At 40.5% G+C, this 12996-nt stretch overlaps 1 protein-coding gene across 1 annotated transcript in view; it reads left to right on the top strand.

The window, feature by feature from the left end:
- LUZP4 (leucine zipper protein 4) overlaps positions 1 to 12996 on the top strand; it is a 61698-nt gene that overhangs the window by 17834 nt on the left and 30868 nt on the right. The window lies entirely within an intron of this gene.

The raw sequence follows: 12996 nt of genomic DNA on the forward strand, positions 1-12996 counted from the left end.
TCCCTACTCTCCCAAACTTCAGGCTGGGAACTGATTGTGGTTACCAGATTGGGTGTTGAGTTGAGCCAAGCCCAACTTGAAATCTGGATTTGGTCCAGGATCAGACTGGGCCCAACTTACAAACCAGACTGGGTTTGGAACCAGACTGAGCTCAATTTACACTGGACAGGGTACAGTGAGAGGCCTTGTTTTAAGTAACGGCTATTGCTAATGGGAATCTTGGAGGCCAATAAAAGGAGCTACAAAATTAGACAGCATGGGTCAAGCAGTTAGAAGCTGACAGAATGCCTGGCACCTAACTCAAAGACTCCCATGTTAGATAAGTCGGTTACAAAACAGTTAGATGGGCACGAGGTCACCCGCCAACTTTACGAGAATTTCCGGGCAACAAAGTACATTGTAAAATTCCACATAATTCCCAATCCAGGGGCACATCCCTCTTAGGTATTAGGTTGGCTCCAAGAGACCCAAAAACTTAGCCAAAAAAAAAAAAAAATGAGATTATTAAAAGCAAAAGAATTAAGGACACCACCTTCCAGCATACCTCCCCAAGACTAGGTATATCTAAGAACTACGGTTCCAGAAGCTATAGATAGCTACAAAGATGGCAAAATCTTGCTAAGTGTTTGTGTCCTGAGAACTGGGCTTGGTAACTGCGAGGCTGAGGGTTCCAAAATATGGCTAGACAGAAATGTGAGTTGTACCCTATTTGTGGCTAGATATGACTGGACCAAAATGTGGGCGAAATTCTCCTTGTGGCTGGGTTCCTACCTAACCACTTCCAGCCATTAGGGGGAATTACAGCGACCATTTTGAGGAATGTTCAAATTAGGTACGCCCACTATTTTTTTTTTTTTTTTTTTAGAAAATGTTTATTCATTTTTGGGAGAGTACAAGCAGGGGAGGGGCAAAGGCAGGCGGACAGAGGATCTGAAGCGGGCTCTGTGCTGACAGGCTGACAGCAGTAAGCCCGATGTGGGGCTCTAACTGTACCCTCAAAGAAGGGACTTCATATGGGCCCCTTCTAGCGTGGATGAGACTCAGGAATTTTCTGGTAAAATGCGACATTATTCTCTTAAACTACAAACTAAAAATTAATGAGAAACCTTGGTGAATTCTAGTAGATACTGGAGCTACACTCTAAACCCCTCTTGGCCTATAGATGGGATCCTGGGGAAGCTAGTGAAAACTGGCTAAGGGTGAGAATGCTTACCAGACTTGGCTGTCCCAGATCTTTATCAGTAGAACCCAGTAGAGAAAGGAAAACAAAATATCTTTTGCATCCTCTTTCTAAATATCTGAGCCCAAGGGATTGTTAAATACTGCCAGAAATATTTACTGTTCGTCCCAGCTGGAAACTGATGAGATATTGAAAGAGATTTTATTTTATTTTATTTTATTTTATTTTTAGCAGTTGGCTAAATTGGAAGCTGATATTCAGAACCTGATAGGAATTTTTTTTTATTAGGCCCTCTCCCCTCAACTAAAACAAAACTATGTAACAAGAGGAAAAATAAAGCTTTCTAAAGCCTTTGTGGAAGGATTCCTAGAGCTCTTAAAAATAGGGAAACTAGGGGTGCCTGAGGGGCTCAGTTGGTTAAGCGCCAGCTTCGGCTCAGGTCATGATCTCACAGTTTGTGGGTTTGGGCCCCATGTCGGGCTCTGTGCCGACAGCTCGGAGCCTGGATCCTGCTTGGGATTCTGTGTCTCCCTTTCTCTCTGCCCCTCCCCTACTTGCCCTCTGTCTCTGTCTCTCTCTGTCTCTCTCTATCTCTCTGTCTCTCCCTCAAAAATGAGTAAACATTACAAAAAGTTTTTAAAACTAGGAAAACTGAGCCAAAGGTTTTGGGTTTCTTTTCAAGTTCACATGGCCTAAGACAATCTTCAGTGAATAAAAGCTACTTTAAGTTGGTGTTTTAAACAAAATGGACTGTCCGTAGAGTTGTCAACATTAAATGAATGCAATACAGACATACAACTTTTATTACACCTGGCTTTCCTAACCTCATAAGTAGATGTTGCCTCTGTTACAAAATTTGTCAGTCAGAAAAACAGCGGGGAATATTGAATGACTTTGTCTAACGTGTAATAACGCTTTCATAAGTAATCTAAACATCATTATCAAGAGCAAATGCTTTAAATGGACATAAATGCATAAGAGTTTCTAGGTGAACTTTCCAGCAAAGAGTTCCCAAAATCTTTTGGATACTCAAAAGTTAAAGTTTGGGCAAGTTAGGTTAAATGATGAGTTAGAACAAATATATTGAATATCTAGGTCATCTCCAAATAAAATAAAATACTGAAACATTACTAAAAATAGATTTATCCACTTTTGGCTTCCTTTACAGAGGAACTAGTGATATTTGGGCGCATTAGTAAACATGTTTTGTGCCATACTGAAAAATGTACTATGAGAAAGCATGTATTTCTACAAATTACAAAAAGTATTTCTGTATTTGTCAAGCCACAGAATGCTAGTGTAAGAGATAGTCCAGAATTGTTCACATCTTAATTTTCAGTAGAAAATAAGGCTTTTAAGGATTAAAAATTTTAATATATGTAATTTAAAGTATTTCATTTAATTTCAACGCAGGTAAAATATATTTACATATAAATATATGTAAATTAAAGCTACTAGAAATTATAGGGGAAGCACCTCTGTGTTCAAGGAAAGTAGAATCTGTATTTTCAGTAAGAAAAGGTATGAGATGCATTTTGTTGAAGAAAAAGAAATTTAATTTGTCCTAAAGTGAAGCTGGCTATGTCAGAATGGGAAAAAGTAAAAACAGGACAAAATCTGAATGTAAAAAAGAAATTCATAGAGGGGCATCTGGCTGGTTCAGTGGGTAAAACATCTAACTCTTGATCTCAGGGTCATGAGTTTGATTCCCATGTTGGGTGTAGAGATGACTAAAAATATGTATGTATGTATATATATATATATATATATATATATATATACATATATATATAAAATAAAAATCTTTGCATAGCAACAGAAACCATTAAAAAAAAAAGGCAACCTACTGAATGGGAGAAGATATTTGCAAATGATATATTCAATAAACACTTAATATCCAAAATATATAAAGAATTCACACAACTGAACACCAAGAAAACAAATAATCTGTCTAAAAAAAACGTGAATCAAAATCACAATGGGATATCACCTCACACCAGTCAGAATGAGTAAAATCAAAAACACAAGGAACAAGTGTTGACAAAGACGTGGAGAAAAGGGAACACTCATATACTATTGGTAGGAATGCAAATTGGTGCAACCACTGTGGAAAACACCATTTAAAAAATTAAAAACAGCAATTCCACTTCTGGGTATTTACCCAAAGAAAACAAAAACACACTAATTTGAAAAGACGTATATACCCTTATGTTTCTTGCATCAATATTTATATCGCTAAGATACAGAAGCAGCTCAAGTGTTCATCGATAGATGAATGGATAAGGAAGTGGTGTATATACATACATGCCGTGGAATATTACTCAGCCACGAAAAGGAATTAGATCTTGCCATTTGCAACAACATGGGTGGCACTAGAGGGCATCATGTTAAATAAAATAAGTCAGAAACAAAAAGCCAAATACCATATGATTTCACTCATATATGGAATTTAAGAAACAAACAAACAAAAAAATCAAAGAATAGAAAAGAGATGAACCAAAAACCAGACTCTTAACTACAGAGAACAACAGATGGTTACCAGAGGGCAGAAGGGTGGGGGGATGGGGGAAATAGGTGATGGGGATTAAGAGTACACTTACCATGATGAGCACTGAGTAATGTACAGAATTGTTGAATCATTATATTGTACACCTGAAACTAACATAACACTGCATGTTAACTATACTGAAATTAAAACAAATATTTTCTTTATGTTGTATTTGTATAGGTATATAAGTATTCCAGAAATAAAAGTAGACCTTTGTAAACAATGATGACACATGTCCTTTCTCTCTTACATGATTCCTCCAAAATCCAGAGATTCCTGGGTCTTTTTATGGCAAAAATAGTCATTTACATAAGTTCAATAAGAATCTGTTTTCCTTGTAACAAGACACAATTAGAAACATTGCTTATATTACCAAGGCGTTGACTGAAATGTCATATTTTTTTGAAATGCCATATTGGACAGAGATGTGTGCAGACTCAAAAATGACCAGAGAGTTGAAAAAAAACTAAGGTTAACTTTATGAAACCAATATGCCCTTTGGAAAAATCGGCCTGGTACCTTGCCTATGAGGTTTCAGCAGAGCAGTCTTAAAAAGAGCTCACATGGTCGATCACTATTCTTGCCGCACTTGTGTAAATAATCATAGCATATTTAGTGCAAATAAATTATCTTTGGTGAAAAAAAGGGGGGTAATTGTATTAAGAAGAATTATGCTAGCACCTTTTTAATATTAGATTCTAATCCTATTAATTGCCTTAGGGTTTTGTTATAGACCTATAACAGAACTGGGTCCTGAATTCTTCTGGTTTCCTCAAATATCTGGCTACAAATTTTCAGACTAACATTTCCCATTTTCTCCCATCCTGCGAGTTTGGAATCGCTCAGAACAAAGACTGCCCTTTAATCTCCTTGGAAAAGACTAGACCAGGTCTTCCCCACTGACCGGACGGGAGCTGAATTTCAGGGACTTGAACCCTGGATATGTATTTCACAGCTAAAGGAGTCTTCACCTGATAGCTGGTCCTCCACACAGCCGGAGGCTTCGAAATCAAATTGGCTAACAGAAGAAGTAGCTGACCTCAAGGCAGGCTGCTCCCTCCCAAGACCCTAGATCAAGACTGCATACTTTAAGTAAACATGAAACTGTTCTTTTTCTCTCATTCTTTCCTTTAGAGTGTCGTTGGCCTGAAAAGATAATGCCATCATCTGTTGCTCCCAGGCAGTTGCTAAAAAGGGTAATCCAACCTCCGAACAACCTTTGTTGGGCTTGCACGATGCCCCTGCTTCAGTTTCTCTAGAACAAACTCCGCCCTTTCACTCTTGGGTCACACTTTCTAACCTGGGGATCCATTCCCCCATCTCTAGTTAACAACTCCAAATGCAGGGAACCTTGGGTCTGGGCTCTATACAGAGAAAAGAAAACAAGCAAAGGTAATCAGAAGGAAACCAGCTGGAGGTGCCTGGGTGGCTCAGTCCGTTAAGCGGTTAAGTGTCTCTTGACCTCGGCTCAGGTCATGATCTCAGGGTTCATGAGTTTGAAGCCCGAACCAGGCTCTCTGCTGTCAGCACAGAGCTCGTTTTGGATCCTCTGTCCTTGTCTCCCTCTGCCACTCCCCAGCTCATACTCTTTCTCTCTCTCTCTCAAAAATAAACATTAAAAAAAGGAGAGAGAGAATAAAACCACTTGTGTCGTCTGTAGACCCTAACATTTTACTTACCCCCACGTCTGTACCAGAGGCAGATTGAAAATTAGCTCCCTTTGGTGGGTCCCAACTTCCCTGTTTAGGAATAAATGTACATAAGGCTGTGATCAGGAATCTCTCCTTAATTCTTGAAAATATTACAGAATCTGTTGCTAACGCAACAGCTGTCTGACAAAAATCCTTAGACCCTCTGGCCAAAATTGTTCTTGTGGGTAGGGATAACCCTTGATTATGTTTTAGCTGCACAAGGAGGTGTTTGTGCTGTGGCCAATACTACCTCTTGTACCTGGATTAACACTTCTGGGGAAGTTGGAACTCAGTTACATAAGCTCACTGAGCAAGCCACTTGGCTTTAAAAGGTGACTCCTTCAATGTGGTCTTTCTTTGACTTATTTGATTTTAATTGGTTTGGGGCCTGGAGACCATGGCTTGAAGGGAACTCCAGACATCGGTAATTATCTCACTTGTAATAATCATAGTCATCTCCTTGGTGTGCTATACTCTCTCAAACATTTAAATGCATGTTTGCAGCCGCTAACTACCCCCCAAAAATGACGTCCCTAAAACTGGAATGCCAGGAAAAGAATAAAGAAAATCACCCACTAAAAAATTGTGAGCCTGCTGTTGTGACCTGTGAATATCAGAGTCAGCAAAATCGTCATGACCTGTGAGTACCTCGCAAAGAATCAACAAAAACTGGGAGAACTTGAGAGGCGGCTGGAAGTGGCACTAAAACCTTAAAATTTGGTCACATCTCTCAGCTTAGCTAAGAGTTTGATCAAAGGGGCTGAAGATGGTTAAAAAAGAGACAACCTGCCCAAAATGGAGTCACTGATGCTAGGTCCCACATCACCAAACTTGAGACTTAATACCTAATCTAATTGGAGTTTCAGCCTTTTCCAAGAATATAGTCTTTTTAAAAATTTTATTTATTTATTTTGAGAGAGAGCAAGCGAGCAAGGGAGGGACAGAGAAAGAGGGAGAGAGAGAATCCCAAGCAGTCTCTGCTCTGTTAGCACAGAGCCCGGCTCAATCTCATGAGCCATGAGATCGTGACCTGCGCTGAGATCAAGAGTTGGACACTTAACCACTTAACTGACTGAGCCACTCAGGTGCCCCATGCCAGGAATGTAACTTGTTTAACACAAGTGATAGGAATCATTGCATTCTCAAAATTATCTGTTAAGAACAATATAACAGGGGTGCCTGGCTGACTTAGTTGGAAGAGCATGCAACTCTCGATCTCAGGGTTGTGAGTTCAAGCCTTACATTGGGTGTAGAGATTACTTGATAATAAAGTCTAAAAAAGAAAACATTATAACAGAACTCTTTCCATAAAGCACTTAACTTTTAAATCAAAATAATTTGTGGGGCGCCTGGGTGGCTTAGTCAGTTTAACATCAGAATCTTGATCTCCACTCAGGTCATGATCTCACGACTTATGAGTTCAACGCCACTTCGGGATTTGCCCTGACATCTTGGAGCCTGCTTGAGATTCTCTGTCTCCCTCTCTCTCTGCCTGCACCACCCCCCCTGCTCAAATAAATAAATACATTTAAAAAATAAATAAATTAATTGTTATGGTACTCTGCCAGAGAAATTTGCCTAAGAAAGAATAGTTAAGTATATGTAAATTAATACCTAATTTTGTTCTAAAGTATAGTGCTTAATCTCCATTCTAGGTACATAAAACCTATGTTGCTCTCACTTCTCTAGGTGGGAATGATTACCTATTTTTTCTTCTAGTATCATCTCTACCTGTTATTATTTTTTTTAACGTTTATTTATTTTTTGAGACAGAGAGAGACAGAGCATGAACGGGGGAGGGGCAGAGAGAGAGAGGGAGACACAGAATCTGAAACAGGCTCCAGGCTCCAGGCTCCGAGCCGTCAGCACAGAGCCCCACGCGGGGCTTGAACCCACGAACCGTGAGATCATGACCTGAGCCGAAGTTGGACGCTTAACCGACTGAGCCACCCAGGCGCCCCTCTACCCATTATTTTAAAAATCTGAGGGACTGATCAATGGTCTCTAAATCATATGACTGCAATAATTGGCCAGAGGTCACCATGTGTTTGTTTTTCCAATAGCCTCAGACTTAGAAGGAACCTCAGAGATCACTGATTGTAACACATTGAACACATTAATTAATGTAACACATTAGCTTCCGCTTCAGTGCTTCCAGTGTCAATACCTCAATTCAAGGCGGTTTATCTTACTGTTGTAGTTTTGTCCCACTGTTGTGGTTTACTTATTGGAGTGTCTCTGTATATATAGTACGCGGAAATCAATTTTCCTGTAACTTGGGCTAGTACTGCCCTCTAGTGCTGCACAAAGTGATAACTTTCCTCCCTCTTCCTAGGATTATTTGAAAACAGTTATGGTCCCCTGATATTTCTACAGACGAAACGTGTACAATCTCTTCAATCATGCTTCACAGGACATGATTTAAATCTCCCCGCAAATTTAGTTGAGTTCCTTTGTTTCATTCTAGTTTGTCAGTTAATATATGGCGGCCAATACTAAAGCAAAATTCAATGTATTATTTCTCTTATACTGGATGTTCAACTGACGCCAGCAGGAACAGCGTTCTTAGTCGAATGGGACTGACTCTGGTTGTCTTAAGAATGGAAGGAATTTACTGAAAGTCAGTTGGGTAGCTCAAGAAAGCTAAAGACTCTAGAGAACCAGGTTCAAGAAAAAAAGACAGGAACCAAGAATAGTTAGAAATCCAGAATTGCTGGGGCGCCTGGGTGGCTCAGTCGGTTAAGCGTCCGACTTCGGCTCCAGTCATGATCTCACGGTCTGTGAGTTCGAGACTCATGTCAGGCTCTGTGCTGACAGCTCAGAGCCTGGAGCCTGCTTCAGATTCTGTGTCTCCCTCTCACTCTACCCCTTCCCCTCTGCTGCTCATGTTCTGTCTCTCTGTTGCTCTCAAAAATAAACATTAAAAAGAAATTTAATAAAAAAAAGAAATTCAGAGTTGTAACTAAAATCGTACCTCAGAATTAATCTGATGAGTGCCATACACTGCTGCTGGAAACACAGCACTGCCACTGATGCCCCTAGAGATTGACTTATTGTGGCCAGAATGAATGCGACACTGTCCCTGCTTCTGTGTTGTACTAATACCAGCTTCCATGCAGGCCAAGTCTAGGTCATATGTTTCCACTCAGTTTCTCGGAAATTTTCTTGGTTTGTAATTGGAGACAGGCTCTGCCTCCCAATAAGATCCTAATGCTGAACAATCCCTGTCAAAATAACACCGGCATTCTTCACAGAGCTAGAGCAAACAATCCTAGAATTTGTATGAAACCAGAAAAGACCCCAAATAGCCAAAGCAATCCTGAAAAAGAAAAGCTCAAAGCTGGAGGCATCACAATCCCGGACTTCAAGCTGTATCACAAAGCTGTAATCATCAAGACAGTATGGTACTGGCACAAAAACAGACACTCAGATCAGTGGAACGGAACAGAGAACCCAGAACTGGACCCACAAACGTACGGCCAACTAATCTTAGACAAAGCAGGAAAGAATGTCCAGTGGGAGGAAAAAAACAGTTTCTTCAGCAAATGGTGCTGGGAAAACAGGACAGGAACACGCAGAAAAATGAACCTGGACCACTTTCTTACACCGTACAGAAAAATAAACTCAAAATGGGTGAAAGACCTAAACGTAAGACAGGAAGCCATCAAAATCCTCGAGGAGAAAGCAGGCAAAAACCTCTTTGACCTCTGTGGGGGATAAGCTTAGGAATCCCCTGGGGCTTACACCAATGGGTTAACAAGGCATAAAGACTTACAAAGTCATAAAATACAACCAAGTTTGGATAAACCAGATTGGCACCCCAAGAATATGGGGGTGGAAAAAGCACCCCAAGAATAGCGAGGTACAAAGGTGCCAGGAATAGGGAGGTGCGACAGCACCCCAAACTAGAGAGGGGGTGCAGAATAGAGAGGAAGAGGCAAAGGCCCAGAAAAGGAACAGGCACAAAGGTGCCCAATACATAGGAATATGAAATAAACAAGATTAGATGTTCAGGGTGGAAGCATCCCCAATTTAGTACTATAGCAGAAAAGCTGCTTGCACAGGAGGATAGGGCCAGGTTAGGTAAACTGGTGAATTGGACTATGGACCACTGAGCTGCAGGCGAAGCAGCCCAAAGAGAAGAGATGGTTAACAAAAGAAAAGGTGCCTTATTAACCCTGAGGTTATTCCCCCTATCTGTCTCATCCCCTAGGCTAGCTAAGATAAACAGAGGTGCTGCCTCATGTCTGCCATTAACAGCTATCTGCCCATTTGCCCGGCTCCAGGATTTTGTTTTATATTGACCCAAACCCCAGACACCGTATGTCTTCAAAACCCCCCTTTCCTTCACGTCCACAAGTTAATGTTCACTGTTTCTTTGTCTCTTTGTGCACACCCATCCCATCAAATTTGTAAGCCTTCTGATCTGAATAAATATGGGACAAGGACCCTTATACGGGGCTCTTGTCTTCTCCTGGACATTAGCCATCTCTTGCTTTAATCCTGTGTCCGCTCTTTTGCTGGCCAAAAGAGAACTTTAGACTTAGAGTCTATGACAGACCTCAGCTGCAGCAACTTCTTATTCAAGAGTCAAGGGAAACAAAAGCAAAAATGAATTTTTGGGACCTCATCAAGATAAAAAGCTTCTGCACACCAAAGGAAACAATCAGCAAAGCTAAAAGGTAACCAACGGAATGGGAGAAGATATTTGCAAATGACATATCAGATAAAGGGTTAGTATCCAAAATCTATAAAGAACTTATCAAACTCAACACCCAAAAAACAAATAATCCAGTCAAGGAATGGGCAAAAGACATGAATAGACACTTCTCCAGAGAAGACATCCAGATGGCCAACCAACCCATGAAAAGATGCTCCACATCACTCATCATCAGGGAAATACAAATCAAAATCACAATGAGATACCACCTCACACCTGTCAGAATGGTTAACATTAACAACTCAGGCAACAACAGATGTTGGCGAGGATGCAGAGAAAGAGGCTCTCTTTCTGGAAAACAGTATGGAGGTTCCTCAAAAAATTAAAAATAGAACTACCCTACGACCCAGCAATTGCACTATCCAAGGGATACAGGTGTGCTGTTTCTTTAAAAAATTTTTTTTTGATGTTTATTTATTTTTGAGACAGAGAAAGACAGAGCATGAATGGGGGGAGGGTCAGAGAGAGAGGGAGACACAGAATCTGAAACAGGCTCTAGACTCTGAGCCGTCAGCACAGAGCCCGACGTGAGACTCGAACTCACGGACCGCAAGATCATGACCTGAGCCGAAGTTGGACGCTTAACCAACTGAGCCACCCAGGCGCCCCCAGGTGTGCTGTTTCAAAGGGGCACATGCACCCCAATGTTTATTGCAGACCTATCGACAATAGCCAAAGTATTGAAAGAGCCCAAATGTCCATCAGTGGATGAATGGATAAAGAAGATGTGGTATCTATATACAATGGAGTATATTACTCAGCAGTCAAAAAGAATGAAATCTTGCCATTTGCAACTATGTGGATGGAACTAGAGGGTATTATGCTAAGTGAAATTAGTCATTCATAGAAAGACGAATATCATATGACTTCACTCATATGAGGAATTTAAGATACAAAACAGATGAACATAAGGGAAGGGAAGCAAAAATAAAATATGGACAGGGAGGGGGACAGAACATAAGAGACTGTTAAATATAGAGAACAAACAGAGGGTTGCTGGAGGGGTTGTGGGAGGGGAGATGGGCTAAAAGGGTAAGGGGCATTAAGGAATCTACTCCTGAAATCATTGTTGCACTATATACTAATGTGGATATAAATTAAAAAATCAATAAATTATTAAAAAAAGATTCTAATGCTGAGAGTTTCGCAAAAAAATAGGAAGGGACTTCATTTGCTGAGCAGCTGACTAATGTTTTAAAAGACTCATTTTAGCTTCTGTGTGGGGAATGAACATAAGAACCATGACAGAAGTAGGAAGATTAGTTAGGAAGTTATTTCAATAATGGAGGCAAGAAATGATGATGGCTTGAATCAAGATGGTCATGGTCGATGTGGTGAGCGATGATGAGATTCTGGATATATTTTGAAGGTAGAACTCACAGAATTTGCAGATGGATTGGATATAGGGCATGATAGGAGAAAAAAAGTCAAGAATGACTTCAAATCTTTTGTCCCGAGCAAATAGAAGAATAGAATTGCCATTCAAACCATGAAACAGACTCTTAACTATAGAGACCAAACAGAGGGTTGCTGGGGGGGCGGGGGGGGGGGGGATGGATGAAATGGGTGATGGGGATTAAGTAGGGCACTTATTGTGATGAGCACCAGGTGTAACACGTAAGTGATGAGTCACTTAATTCTACACCTGAAGCTAATATTACACTGTACGTTAACTAACTGGAATTTAAATAAAAACTTGGAAAAAAGAAAAAGAATGATGGAGTTGCCATTTACAGAAATGAGACAGAACATAGGAAGAGCAGGTTTTGTGAGGGAAGATTTGATTTTGGTCCTGGGGTGCCTGGCTGGCTCAGTCAGTTCAGCGTCTGAGTCGTGATTTCAACTCAGGTCATGATCTCACTGTTCATGAGATCAAGCCTCACACTGGGTTCTGTAAGCTGACAGCACAGAGCCTGCTTGGGATTCTCTCTCTCCCTCTCTCTCTCTCTGCCCCTCCCCTGCTCTAGTACATGTGCCTGTTCTCTCTCTCTCTCTCAAAATAAATACACTTTTTTTTTTTTTTAAGCATCTGGTCTTGAAAACTTAAGATCATGATGACCATTGTATATCTGAGTAGATATGTTGAGTAGGTATATCAGTTACACAAACTTTCAATGGAGAGGTCTGAGCTAGAGATTCGAATTTAGGAGTCATCTCTGTACAGCTGCTTTTGAAAGTCGGGAGACTGGATGCGATCATTGAGGCAGTATATATGTAAATACAGAAACTCTCTAAGGACTGGGCTTTGGCTCCTGTGTTTAAAGCATTGCTTCTCAAAGCATGGTCCCTACACCAGCAACATCAGCATCACATGGGAACTTGCTAGAAATACACATTTTTCTTCCCAATTCCTGACCTACTGAAATCAGCATCTCTGGGGGTAGAGCCCAGCAAGCTGTGTTTTAGTAAGGTGATTCAAATGTATGCTAAAGTTTGAGCACCAATGGTTTAGAGGTCAGGATGAGGAGGAGCCAGAAAAGAAAACATAAATGGTGCAGCCGGTAAGGTAAAAGGAAACCCAGGAGGGAATGGTATCTTAGGAGTCAAGAGAACAAAGCGTTTCAAGGACGAAAAAGTAATCAACTACATCAAATCCTGCTGGTGTATCAAATAAATTAACCAGTTCTGCTCTTTTGGGAGGGTAAACTAAAGTTCACACTGTTGACCTTCCCTGGATTCTTCTAATAAATCTTCCTTTTTGTTCAACCTAGTGGGAGTAGACTTCTGTTGTTTCCCATCAAAAGATCCTTGACTAAAAGATACCCAAATGTTCTACAATTGATTTAAAGAAACATTTTTTATGTTTATTTTTGAGAGAGAGACAGAGAGAGAGAGAGAGAGAGAGAGAGAACAGAGC

The sequence above is a fragment of the Prionailurus viverrinus genome, chromosome X (assembly GCF_022837055.1).
Source record: "Prionailurus viverrinus isolate Anna chromosome X, UM_Priviv_1.0, whole genome shotgun sequence".
Classification (NCBI taxonomy): domain Eukaryota; kingdom Metazoa; phylum Chordata; class Mammalia; order Carnivora; family Felidae; genus Prionailurus; species Prionailurus viverrinus.